At 43.1% G+C, this 14783-nt stretch overlaps 1 protein-coding gene across 3 annotated transcripts in view; it reads left to right on the top strand.

Annotated features, from left to right (window-relative positions):
• The window catches only part of LOC100874761 (uncharacterized), a 95038-nt gene that overhangs the window by 10878 nt on the left and 69377 nt on the right, over positions 1–14783 (top strand). The window lies entirely within an intron of this gene.

Genomic DNA, 14783 nt, shown 5'->3' with positions numbered 1-14783 from the left:
ACTTAATCGGCGATCAGTGCTTTTACGTAATTTAATAATTAAGTGGAGGCACTAAATTTTCAAACTGTAGCTAACAAATTGCAGCATAAAAGCTTGTAAAGGAAACACCGTCAAAGCGATAACCGTTTCGCCGATGCAACGATGACTGTTTTAATATTGCCTCGATATTAACTCGCTATCGAATAAACGATCGAAAGTGAATTGAGCAGCAGCGATCGATGATTATCCAAATTCACGAATTCATTCGAGAAAATTGACGAATCTCTCCATCTAATTATCAGCAGCAAATCGTTCACGATAAACGGACTTTCATCACCGTTTCATTCGTCTTATCTGAAAAAAAAACCGATGCTTTATCGATTATCGAGCGCCAGAGGGGGTTGGTCGCATAAGCATCGACCCGAATTCACACTTTGTGCGAGGACAGGACAAAAGAGAGGCGGCCATGGTCGAAATTGCCAGTGAAAATTCGGAAAAATCGTTGGAACGGGAAACGTCGATCCATCGAATTCGATTGAATTCGCTCGTAGGGGTCGCGATGAGGGAAAGGGGTGCAGAGAGAAAGAGAGAGAAAAAACAAGCTGGCTAGAGCGGATTATTGCACACAAGCGGGACCGTTTCGCGGCGAACGCGTTGCATCCCTGCGGTTTTCATATTAATTCTCTTTTTTCCAAATCCAGAAAAATGTTTTTCCTCTGCTGGTTCTGCGAAAAATAAGGATAATTCCACGGTAACCGCTTACGATGCGTTTTCGTTTCCACTGTCGGACGGTTTTCGTCGAACCTTTCATTCGGTTTTTATTTCGAACACGAGAAATTATTTCTCCGTTCGGTTAGATTAAGAGCACCGTCGATGAAAGGATGTATGGTTGCGTGGAATTGTGCTCCTATTATTACAAGCTGCGGTAGTAATTCGTGTTACTATACGTTGTTACCATATGTTTGTAGTCCCACATGTGTTATTATCGTACGTTGGTAATTGTGCTACCTCGCGTTACTTCTTCACGTGTTAAAATTATCACGTGTTATTGAACCCACAAGTTACTGAACCTAAACCTTACTAGTCCTACACATTGTACTAGCAGATGACTACTACCACACATGGTATCGTCACACGTTGTGTCTTTAACGAGTTATATTTTCATCCCACGATATCACGACCTGTCCTCATCGTCGTGCACAGAACTTCGCATTAGTTTCAATCTCGCATTCGTACACAAATTACAAAAGATTAAAAGCGAGTTTGAAATATTCATCATCATCCTTGAAGACGAATTATAAATAAATTGTGATTAACTGTTGCAACACGATCTGTTACTCGAATCCCATAACCCAGCATTGACCGTGAAGTTGTTGAAACAGCATTAATGAAGCCTGCAAGCGAATAAGCGAGTGAAAATGCAGTTTCTCATTTCTACAATTATGTTGGAATTCCAGAAACGCGTCGAATTCCGCTATGAAACGGAGAACCTGATTCACGGCGAGCATTATCCTCGCATTATAGCGCGCTCTGGTATCACGGACAACCTTATTTCTGGTCTTAATTGAGAAAAAGAGAAGAGGATCTCAGTTTGGCAAGTTTTTTCATTCGCTTAAGTGCTCCGACGTAAGAAAGCTCGAATTACGGAGGCACAATTGAATCATAGATAGCATACGTCACGAGGATCCATATTCAAGCAGAGGAAGGATCGAAAGGTAGAATGCATGCAAATTTCAAGCGGAGAAAATAGAGAGACGGGATGAAAGATGGATCGGGTAAAGGGTGTTCGAGAGAAAGAATTTATCGACGTATCCCTTTCGCAGCCATCTTTTCGAAAAGCAGAATTTCCTGGAAGTTCGCGAAGATACGTGAAAGGTTAATGTTTGTGACGGAAGATAAAAGCGGACGCATATGATATTTTTGTAAGCCGGGCTCATCCTGCGGGACATTACGCTGCCTTTAATTACGATCGTATGAAGCATTTCAAAAAGCCCGACAAAGGGAAAGTGGAACCCGCTGAAACATTATTGTACGAATACTTCGCTGCAGTTGGAATAATTTTCAAATATTAGGAGTGCTCTTTGATGTTTTAATCACTGTTGTTTGCATTTCTGTCGCGGGGAACTCCACGGAAATTAGGCAAATTAATGTAGGGAACTTGAAAAGGAAACTTGTATGGCAAGTTTTCGTAAATGGAGGAGTCGATGTCAAGGATGTAAAAAATTGAAGTCATCAGGCAATTAAAAAATTTCGAACTTTGGAAAGTTAGAAATTGGAGACTCGTACAAATTCGTGTTGGATTTACACGATCTTCCTGCAAATCCTCCAAGCCTTCGTGTCCATTCAAGGACATCCTCCGAAGAGTAGTATCGTTTGTAGTATCGATTGACAGAAAGAAAGTGGAGAAGGGTCGAAAAGCTCGAACATAAATAAGGCGGTGAGGCAGCGGTGGAAACGGGAAACGGTTGCGGATGTAATTCTGGAAATAGGTTCCGGTTTCGGTTTCGCCGAACCGAGCGTGACGGGCCGGACCGCGTACGTGGACTTTTTTCCTGCGGTTCACAGAGCCAGAAAATGGCCGCGTACGGTTCTTTATCCATCCCACGGCCCACGGAGAATAATTTCATCGACGCAGGCGAGGGACTCGATTAAAGATCCCTCTCGTTTTCTCCGTCTGTTCGACGCTATGCTAAATTGCTCCCGTTCCTTCGAGCCTCGTCGTTTATTCTTCGTTAGTCCCGCGTGGGACGCCTCCGCTCGGCGCTGATTTAATCGCGAACAGGCTGATTGGAGGGAACGACCGAGGCGTGACCCGTGAATCGACTCGCTGACGAGCCTCGTTTGTGCACCCGTCTTTCGTTGCCGACATCTTTTCACCCTGAGCAACTGTTCAACCTGCTGAAAGCGCTTCGAGGCTTTGTGTAAACGCTCGTGTTTTTGTCACGCGTCGAGACGCACGCTACAAAATTATTCTACGACGTAAGCATTCCGGGAAAGCTCTTCGTATTTCTACATTTTACCAATCGCAGATCTGATATTTCTTCAATTTACCAACTCCAAGATTTAACAAGTTTATTCGGGAATTTGGGATTTAAGGAAATTTGAGAATTTAAGAAGAGAACAAATTTGAAAGCGTTTCTGTCTGAAAGTCTACGCTGCCGAGTATACAAGAACAAGTAACTTTTCGTTCGATGGTAGAACGTTAAATGGCTGCCCGTTCTATTCGAACGTAAAAACTCTTTCTTTAGACAGAGTCTCTCTCTCTCTCTCTGGAACACACGGCTATAGCCTTCTTTGAATGTTCCCTGGATATTAGAGAAGTTGGAAAGTTATCGAATGGGTTGCATTCGTGTTCCAGAAATTCCCGCGAACTTAGGAGATCGCTGGCTTGTTTTCCGCAACTTTTATCCGAGAAATCGGAACCGCTGTTGCGGTATATTCCTGAAGAATCATTCGATCGTAGAATACGTTTAACGTTCACGTTGCCGTTGTATAAATAGAATCGATCAACGATTTCTGCTTGTCATTTCACTCGTCGTACATGCATTTTACAGTAAAACAGTGAAGGTGTTAATAAAATATTACGGTAATTTCAAGTAAGAAAATATTGCAAAACCAATAGCCACTATAAATCGAACTTTCTACGTTTACGAAAACAAATGGTTAAGTGCCCTCCAGGTTCTACTTCTACATCGATTATAGTGCCAATAAATTACTATAAGAAGTTTCCGATTGGAGAATTTTCTATTAGCTACAAAAATTTAGTATGTTGTCTGAAAGTTATACGAGCGTATAAAATTCCCCAACGTATAACTTCTCACCAGACTGCATCTCCTATGTAGAAAATATCAGCGTTTAAAAATAGTGATCGTTTAGAAATCGTTGACAGCAGGTGCACGTTTAGTAATCCCAGGTGATTCGATCTCCTGCTTGATTTTCCGTGGCGACAATAGCGAACGAAGCGACGACCACGCAGGATGTTTACAATAATCTGAACGAAGAATCTACCGTCGCTATCTGCAGCAATATAAGAGAGGACCGCGAGAAAGGGTGGGTGGATTGTTGGCTGGCTCCATTTTCCATTGTTCCGTCCGGGAACGCGCGGAGATCGCGCGCGTTTCTTACATTGCAACCGAGCTTTTATAACGGTTGCACCCAACGCGGCGAAGAAAGGCCGACGATAAAAGAGCCGTTAAGCCTTCGGGAGGAAAAGAAACAATTGGTGGGCGGGGAAGGTGGTGGAAGCGACGACCGAGGAAGATTGAGAGGGAACAACGAACCGGGGAGAAGCTTCGCTTGGTTTAGGGGGTCTCGCAGAATAGCGCGAGAAAAAGAAAGACTTGTTGCTGCGGAAGATGCTCCAGGAAATCGTCCACCGTGTGGGATTTTCAAATTGCGAGGAGGTGGATTATACGACAAAGCGCGATGAAAATATAACTTCTATATGACCATAGCGAATTTCATATCTATTAACCCCTTATTCTACACACTCGTGATGCACACTGTAGCTCGAATGTGTCGACTCGTATTTTCACTGCAACTTCATGTTCAATTTTGATTAGAATTCAAAGTTTGCTGAATAGTGTACTTAACATTTTAACTTCCTTCAGCTGCTTTTAAGATGTCGGTATAATTAGCTAGCTGTGGATGCAATTGTTAAGAAAATTGTAGGTGAAGGGGATGAAGTAGTCACACCATGGATATACTTATTATGAAATTTATTGGAAGTTTTGCATTGCACGACGATCAACAGTGTGTTCCTTCCAATTATTCCTGTTTGTATATCAAAATACCTGTACATATGTAAGTCCAGCATACATCGGATTTATTTGAAACCAATTAAGTGGAGAAAGGTACACTCCGCGTCGAAGGGTAGGAAGCAGCTAATTTGGCGGCGAGATAAAATGTGGATAACCTTCTCGAAGTGCCGGGAGTCCTCGGCGATAGGAAAGCCGTTAAGCCTCCGAATAACGGCGATAGTAAAAAGCGATAGACCGACGAACCATAAGTAGATCGAAGAGAGACGGTTGGAAAAACGAGAGATCGTGGACGAATGGGGTCAAGAGAAACAGAGAGACTCACCTTCGTAGTCGAAAGTTTTTCAAAGAACTCGGAGGCGTTTGGCCATTATCGTGGATCACATACTTCTTCTACCGCGTTCTACCCCTATTTCTTTCCACGACCCATAAAACCACCCCCCGTCCACTAAACCGTCCCTTTCTTGCGAAACTTTTACCGGTCGTTTCGCGACTTAAAAATCTATTCACCTTCGAACCGATTAGAAGGAGATCTTCGTCTTCTTTTACACGCTCGGACGCCTCGAACGACGTGAATTTTCGTCGGTGTAAATCGCGAATCGAGATTGTGGAAGCAGGGTCGTGGGTGGTTTTTCGAAAGTTCCGAAAACGTCAGCTCGGAGGCAACGTTATTCAGACAAAGAACATCGGATTCAAGGTGGAGTTTCTGAAACGTTTACCACGCTGTTTATGGGTCGCATAAGCTACCAAGTGGAAAATTTAAGCGGATCACCGTGAATTTGTTGAAACGCTCGAAAGTGGCGTTACGCGTAATGCGGCTGCTGGTTTTTTCCTCCTGTGGTATTTTAATCGAGCAAGAAAGGAGAGTTTAAAACGTTTCTTGTGTACTGGCCATTGTCTGCACCGAGAAAGGAAAGGTGCATGTACTTTTTCTACATTGTCATCGTGGATTTTCCACGGAGCGGTAAATGGAAGAAAGAAGTGTTACGTGCTTAAACCTTCAAATTATCCAAAAACGTTGATAGTCAATTTTTAAAACCTGTAATCGTTCTGGAAGAGACGCCCAAAGATTACGTTAAGGAATAGAAGAGAAAAAAAACCACCCCAATGACTCGTCTCCGTGAAAAACCTTTATTAAAAGCTGTCCAGGATAAACAGGGACAGAAAGAGAGAGGAAGGGCGGAACAGGGTGAAACGAGCGCATAAATTATGCTTATGAGCCACTTCGTGTGTTCTCTGGCGCCATTTTAAAATTATACTTTTAAATGCAGCCGCCGCTGGTATTGGTGGAGACGTTGCCACCCCTTCGGTAAGGGTGGCTAGCCCGTCTTTCACGACACCAATTCACCACGTATCATCCCCAACAACGGCAGCCACGCTGTTACCCTCGAGAATTTGTTACCCCTAGGGGGGCTTAAGAGCATTATTTTGTTAAGAGTTCTAGCTGCCAACGCAATCCGGAATAAATTCACTAGGATACCGCGTCCCCCTTCTTTCGAGGGTTGAAAGGAATCGCACTGTTTATCGTCGCGAACCGAAACAGCTGGTTTCTGCAGCTGCACCCTCGCTCTGAGTGGCGATAACATTTATTGTTACCGACTGAATTTGACGATGCGGTTTAACCACCCCTAACTCTATTGCACTTGGTACTTGAAGATGGAAGGTGGATTAGTTTATTAGGAATGGGGCTTTTATGTTAATTATGGGGGTGAATTTTGAGAGGGAAGAGTTGCATTCTCATACCGTGAATTCCTTCACGCTGAGTTCGTGTTGAATTCCTGTGGATTGAATTCGGATCGAATTTATACGCGTAGCATTCCTGTGGATCGAATTTCAAACGTGTCAAATTCTTATGGATCAAATTTCAAATGTGTCGAATTCCTGTGGATCAAATTTTAAACGAGTTCCTATGGATCGAATTTCAAACTCTTCAAATTCCAGTAGACTGAATCCTATTCATCCAATCCCACTGATCGAATTCCTATAAATCGTCTTCCTACGCATCGAATTTCTTCGCGCCGAACTCCTACGCGTCGAATCTCTTCAACCAAATTTCTACGTACCAATACTCCTTCCTATATACCACGAACTTTTCCTCAAATGATACAATCTAACCGAAAATCACGGAATTTAACCGGAATTCCGCTTGTATCGCTATGCCAGCAATCGATACTTGTTTCGTTACTTTTAATTTCCCTGTTCCGTTTTTTCAGCGCGTTTGAAAGCTTTCAGCAGCCGCGAATAAAAAGAGAGGGTTCCAGTAAATCCCCGCTGGTTGGACGTAAATAATCAACAGCGAGACCACTCGGTCGCGGATGCCGAGCAAAATTAAGAGGCGGAATTTCATTTCGCGGGATGCTTTTCTGCCACTCCTCTTTGCCAAACGACGCGTCGTTTAATAAGTAGCTAATTGTAAAAAAAAACGTTGTTCCTTTGTAAGTAACCCGATGATACGACTGCAAACGCGAAAGGCAGGAGAGTGCGGTACGATACAACGGAAAGAGGAGAGCGTAGGGAGACTCGAAACGAAGAGACGTTGGGAAAGTTAGTTAATTATTCACGGTCAATTTTCCGTCGCTTTGACACGGCTCGCCGCATTGACACACAGCGAGCCAGACTTCGGAAGTTCGGGAATTAGCTGGCGAAACTCGACCAAGATGGAAACTACTCTCGCGGCCCTTGAGGGCCGAACGTTTTGGGAACACTGCTTTCTAGTTTTCTCGGGACGGTGTTCATTTCGAGGTTTCTCGGGGACCCTTTGAGCTAACCATAACTGCTGCCTCGGCATCTAACTCGAAGCCAACTGGATAACGGCCCGATTATCTCCTAGAGACATCGATAGATCATCTCGATCCTTAATGGTGTACGGACAATGTCCTTTAGACGTTTCGTGCATTATAGTGCTTTCTCCTTAAACATGACTCTTAGATGCAAACGAGCCTGACACACGGTTTCATCGTCCATAAAATCGATAAAATTATGTAACTCAGGCAAGCGCATTTGAACGACAAAATTACGTGTTACATTGTACTTCAGGCAGGAGTGTTAAGGACACAGAAACAACAGAGAGGATAAGGCTCTTTTACGTCCGACGTTAACAAACCAGAGTAATAAACGCGTATAAACACGGTTGGCACGTTGCTAGGTTTGAACAAGCGGGAGTACGGCTCGTAATTATTTTGTAATATTACGGTGTATCCTCGGAAGAGGTGCTCGACGACGGGAACGCAACAGCACCGAATTCGAAATTCAAAGGTCCTACGAAAACATCACGCCAACAACAAGACGGTTTTCCCGTGAAAATAATATCGCGTCACGGTGTTAATAATTCCCCGTTTAATTCGAAGAATCAGACCGTGACGGACCGAGCTGAATTTCCACCCAGAACGAAACGTTTCTGTTTCGCGTTCACGCTGTTTATAATGTAATTCCTCGTTCCTCTCTTCTTCTACTTGTTAGGAAACATAATTATTATGTTTTCGCTTTTACCTCGCACCTCCACGGCAAAACACGAGTTCTCTTACGGAAATCGTTGCGTCTCGACTTTTTGCTAAATTCAAAGGTCTAAGTCGTGGTATAATTATTTGTAGCTGATGGTTTTTTATTTCTTAATGAACTCTTACACTTGTTACAATAAAAGTTGAAATAAACTTGAAAATAATTACAAGGTTCGAGAACGTTTAATTTTCTCGAGCATCGATTCACCTATCAGCCTAACTCCCGATACAATTAACCGACGTTTCAAGGCACATTCCTAACGCGATTCACGTAGTTTCTGGGAGGAAGTCTGTTTGAATCCAGTTCGAACATGCTCGATTCTCCAGTGAAAATCAGGTCAGAACGAAACAGGGCCACTTCCCTTCAGGAGGATGGGACGTGGTACGGAATATCGAGTGCATCCGCGTCGATCTTCACCTTTCAACCGCAAAGCGATCTTCCCCGACCCTTAACCCTCTGTCAGGTTGAACCACTCCGGTGAATTTGCTCGAGGATCCAGGGCGACGAAAGCCCGCTGATTAATTAGAACCTTTCCATGGCGGAGAAGAAAAAACCAGAGGAAGAATGACGTCGCTGGATTTGGAGCGAAGCCGAAGAAAGTGCTAGCCACGAAAAAAGAGTCCCAAGATGTAGGAGCTGGAACGAGCGGGGATGTCGAACTAAAAGGGGTAATGGGAACACGAAATGGTGGAGGGAGAACGGTTCGATTTCTGAATATTGAAATTCTTCGAACATATTTTAGGGGAGTTTTTACCTCAGGGCTGTGGATCAATTTTATACATACGTAGACTTCGTTTGTTGCATGTTATTAAGCCTGCATCTATGTTGAGACTAGTTTGACTTTTTTCTTGGATCTTATAAATAATTCAAATAAATAGATTGCTTGAATATATATATTTTATCAAGTACTCCTTTCTTTATCTATTATGTAAATTAAGAAGCTGCTAGGTAAAAGAATATTTTCCTTTTTAACGATTTAATTCTGCAAACGTTCCAACATCACAAGGTGTTTCGGATGTTATCAGAGCGAAACACAAAAACAGCTGGAGATCCAGTCTCGGCAAAGTCGACGAAATTGGCTAGTTACTCGGCCGCCAGGGGATGCCTCGTCGTCTGAATTCCACGTCCGTCCGCGTGGGCCATCCCTTTTTATCTACGCCGACGTTGCGCCGCGATTACAAGTTTCGACTAATTAAGTTACGCGCGCCGCGATTAACACACCGTCGAGCCATTACTTAGAGTTAGCTGAGCGTTAGTCGCGGCAACGGGAATGAGCCGGAAGACAAACGGTCCGGAAACAAAGGCCGAAACGGGAGTGTGTGCGACGAGTCCTCAGGAGTCGCTTAAATAGCACATAACACTTGATAAAAGCTCCCGGGGGAAGAGATAATCGTTGTTTTCATTCGTTTTTCCCCCGTTATTGCGGGGAAGAATAATTCTATTAACGTGGCGCAGTTTTATTAAAATTTAACGATAATAATAGAGTTTCACTTAATTTCATTCTAATATGAAGTCGATCTCGGTTGGAGATTTCTCAGGAGTTATGCATTTTACGAATTCAAGGAACCTGTAATCGCGTTAAATTGCATCGTGAGCTACGGGTTTTTTGGAGGAACAGGTGGTTCTTCGGTTGATCTCTTTTCGAACGTGTCGCCGAATTTGCGAAAACACGAGCGAGAACCGCAACTGGGTCAAACTGAGACTATTCCGCTCGTAAATTTGCTTAGACCCATAAGTTTGTTCGTTTTGCAACGATGTATGATGGCCGCTCTTTTCGATAGAAATTTACGAACTTGAAATAGGATTTTGCGCTAATAGCAAGTTATGGTGAAAGTTGTTCAATTTGGAGAGTACCGTTTAAGTAATTTTTAGAATGCAGTTCGTAACCGCGTGTTAGGTTTTACGCGTTTAATTGCTGCGCTGGATATCTGTGCGTTGGATATCTACACGTTAGGTTATGGCGCGTCGGATGTCTACACGCTAGGTTACAGCGCGTTGGATGTCTACACGTTAGGTTACGGTGCGTCAGATATCTACCCGTTGGTTTATGGCACAGTGGAATTCTACGCATTGAATTTTCAGCGTTACATCTTTTATGCATCGATTCTCCGCCGGCTCGCAAAGCAATCTTTACGCGTTGAATTTGAAACGCAAGAGATTCCCATGTAGCGTATTTCCCAGCGCTAAATCCCTACGCGTTGCATTCCCACGCTACAAATCCCTACAGGTGGTTACCGCAAGAACAATCGAACAGATTTCACGCGGGAACGATTACAAATTCGTCGTTGATCTCGTTAAACTGCCTTCTTTGTGAACGATCGTCGATGATCGAGTCCCGGGAGTAAATTAATTCGCCGATTCATGCGAACCGATGTTCCCTTGATCGTTTCTTGCCGGAGGGTTTAAGGATCCATGGATCCCACGGTAAATTCAGCGGGACGATAGAACGAGAGAAATTGAAATCGCGCGAGTGGGAAGGGAAGCGACGGAACAATAGACGGAGAACAAAAGCGACAAAGTTACGCGGTGGACTTTATTAAACGAGCGATAATGAGCTGTCCCCGTGCATTTAGTTAATTAGTCGTTACACCGTCGAATCTCGATTCTCGATCTGCTTCGGCCGATGTTTTTACGCAGGAATTTATGCGACCCGATGTTTAATTGAATCGAATTCCTGTAACCTCGAGCATAATGGAACAAGTTTTCAGAATATGTTCGATCGTTGACGTACAGAATTTAATTTCAATCGAAATATTGTTAACACCGATACGAATCGTGCGAGTTGACTAGATAGTTACAATTTTGACGCTCTGTCGATACTAATTAATTATTTCGCAGCGTTTTGTTAGACGCGTTAATAATTTGTACAGGGTATCCGTAACTCTCAATCAATGTTTCAGACAATATAACAGTACAATTTAGAATCGATATATTTGCATAAAAGTCAAACGGCAGAAAATGTACATGCAATTACAGGTAAAATATGACCGATACACAATATATTTTTTCCTCTACCGTATAAATTTACGATACCGTTTCACATTTACTTTCCAATTCTACTTCAAGTATTCCAGGATCGATTAATCTTCCCGTTGTCACGCGCAATCGCATCGCGGCGAATTAATTTTAAATCGCTGCGTGAATCCATGGAGCTTCCCCTCGAAAATCTTCCCTGGGGATCGCACAATGATTTAACGTAGCCGCAAATAGCACGCGCCTCCATTTTATCTCTTCTTTCCCATCTAACAGCAAAATACATTCCTTACGCTTAACTAAATAAATTTCAAACAATTCCCAGACATATTTTCGAAAACGGAAAGCGAAAATATTTGCGCTGTCGAGTTAAAACTTCGGTTTTCGGTTGGAATTGTCGAATCGCTTGCTGTTATTTCGCTCGAAACGCCCGTCCACTGGATTATACGCGGTTCGTTTGACACTGGCAAACGAATGAAAACGTGCCACACTTTCTGCCTTTGATCCGCGACTCAGATTCAATCGGACCGAACACATTTCCACGGCGATACTCGTTCAGGCAAAAAAGAGACGTTCAACTTGCTAAATGTGCGGTTCTAACTTTCACACAAGTACAAAACCAAACGTCTTCCGTCATAAACAATCGATCGATTATGTTAATTAAAGTGTACCGCCAATTTCGAGGCAATTAATCCAATTGAATTATATGAAAAAAAAGGGACTTTCGAAAGGTAAAGGATCAGACTTGTTCCTGGCGTTAATTCGAACTCGGCAAGGAATTAATATTCGATCGAGGGAGAGAAACAAAAAGAGCGTTGGCAGAGGAAGTTTACTTATTCACGTGGACGTGAATGCGGCGGAAGTCGAGCAATAAAAAAAACGCCGACCAACGGGGAAAGGTATTCTTGCGCCGTTTTTGTTTAGCCGCCATGCCCGATCGAAGAACGAACGTCAGTCAATGCCGGTTCCTTTGAATGTTCCGCAGAGAAAACCGCAAATCTATCGGCGCCGCTTCGAACTCCTTTCTTTCCGCAATAACGCGTCCCTTGCTTTCTCTTTCCGGCTGTGCGTGCAAATGCCGTGAATAAGAAATTACGAGCTTTGTGAATCGAGGGGAATGTTTTATGGCTTGTTAGTATTCAAGTTTTGCGAGAAATCGGCGATTCCGTTAACCCTTCGTTGCACGAATTTACGCATTCTAGAATTTACGAATTTCCCTTGATAAAATTTCGTAAATATTGTGGAGGATTTCCGGGTAGTTTCAAGAATATTTAAGCTCGATACTTATCGCGGTGCAGCCGACGGTGAAAATTGCAGATCGGTTTTGAAATTTCGGTTCGCCTAGCGGAAATAGATGCGCCTCGACTCCCGTCCCCCCAATCGGATTTCGTCTTCGCCGTCTGATAAACTCGACCGACCGGAATAATTCCGCTGTACGTATCGCCGTGGTTGAATCCTATTAAACGAAGCAAGCCAGACCGAGGGAGAAAGAGCTAAGCGAGATAGTTGGTTCGCAGCGTGGAACAGCTTTTTGCAGAGGCCAATAAGTCGCCGGCAAATTAAGCGGAAGGGGCGAATTATCGGGCAACGAGTTCGGTAAGCCGAGATTCGATCGCGGAGGACGTCGCGCGGCACGTTCCTCCCTTGTTTTTCCTCCCTTTACACCGTTCGGGAAATTAAACGGACGCGGATAAATCGTCGGGAAGGTTTATTGCGTGTTTCGGAATCGAACTGCCGGAAACCGTTAACTTCCGAATTGCTTGATACCTTTAAAGCGTCGATAAACTTTTCCAAGATATTCGTCTTTCGAATTCTAACACTTTCGACAGCGCCGTTCGAGCGTTACAAATCTGCTCAATGTATCGCGAAATACTCGGGAATTTGAATTACACGATACTCTTTGTACGTATGGTCACAGAATTCACCGAACTCACAAACTTTCTACTTCAAGTTTCACGAATACTTTCCGAGTTATTTCCCTACTATTAACACTAGATTTACTCGTCAAGCTGATGCATCCCAGGTTCTTATTTTATATTACGAAAGTTATCAAGAAATTTCTGTAAACAGGTTAAATAATTGTGTCAGTTTCAAGTTAAGAACAAGTTAATCAATCGTCTACTGTCAATCGCAACTACTATCTCTTTCGCCATGTACAGCACACGTGTGACACTACAAAATTTTGTTAAGAACCTATTTCGAATAGAATCGTGACCTTCCGAGCGAAAGTACTCTCTCGAAATTGCCGCTTCGCAATTTGCGTTTGTTCTCATCACGATGAATAGGTAAGCTTCTCGTAATGATAGAAGATGTACGTTTGATACGAGACGTCTGGCCGCGTTTGATTACATTCTGCAAATAAGGTAGAACCACTGGCAGAGAGGTATTCTGCGAGTAGAATAAATTCGTGTTTGGTCAGAACCCTCACCTCTGTTGCCGTCTCTGTCGCAGTGTGCACACCACGAAATCACATTATCTGGAATCGTTTTAAGGAGAATGGGATCGTATCTGTCCGGCCGTCCGTAAATGGAATAAAGCCGCGCTCGGTTGGTCGCTCGCTAGTGGAAGAGTCTCGTATCTGGTCAGACCTCCCCGTGCATTCATTACGCTGACAAATAGATACCATTTTCTATCCGCTCACCCTTCCTTTTTCATTTCCAACGATCAACGATTTGTTTCGCTGCTTTTTTTATTCGAATTTATAGTCATCGGGTGCACCTCATCCCTCAAAAGAATCTGAACCTTTTTAAACGAATTTGATATCTTGACTGATCTGATAAGTTCATAATCTTCGAGTTACCGTCCATAAAAATTTTATGACAAACATGTTCGATAGGAAAATTGTTCAACCACAAAATATAAATATTTAAATAGTATACTTATAGATTACAGTGCAATTAAATTTAGGGAACCATTATGTAGCTTAATAGAGTTTAACAATCGCGCGTTTCTCCGTTGGTCGAAAGCAATCTCGGAATGGAATGAACGTTAGATTCCCAAGTTACTCGTTCGTCGAACTCGATTGGCCGATTGAATCGCTAGAAATCGTCCGTCTCGAAGGTCTCGGAGAGCGACGAGCTTGATGGACCTTTATCGAACGCCGAATAAAATATAACGTGGATAGGAACGGTTTCCCGCCTTCTTTGGCTCGTTCTGAACGTCTAGTAGTCGAGTGGCCGATAAGTGTTTTTCTATCGAGCTTCTATTCGGATTTTAATGGTCAGACTTCGACCTGCTTTCCTGGACAAATCGATAAACGTTCAAATAGATTTCTCGATGGACATTTGTGCCATTATCAATTATGTGTCATGGTACGTTGTACACGTATTTAATAGTCAACGATAATTGCTGGATTATAGACTTTCTGCAGATTATTACAGAACTGTGATCTCTTGATTGTTTATTAAATGACTTATTTATTAAATAATTGCGATAACATGGAGCAGTCATACGAACAGATTCGCAAAAAACGATTTTGCGTCAATTAAACGTTGCGAGATTCAATAGTTACAAGAACATAGAGAAACGTTATTGTGCTTCGCGAATTCGTCCCGCGAGAAACGTCGACGTTAAAAC

Source organism: Megachile rotundata, chromosome 13 (genome assembly GCF_050947335.1).
Source record: "Megachile rotundata isolate GNS110a chromosome 13, iyMegRotu1, whole genome shotgun sequence".
Taxonomy (NCBI): domain Eukaryota; kingdom Metazoa; phylum Arthropoda; class Insecta; order Hymenoptera; family Megachilidae; genus Megachile; species Megachile rotundata.
This window is presented reverse-complemented; position numbering and strand designations above follow the sequence as displayed.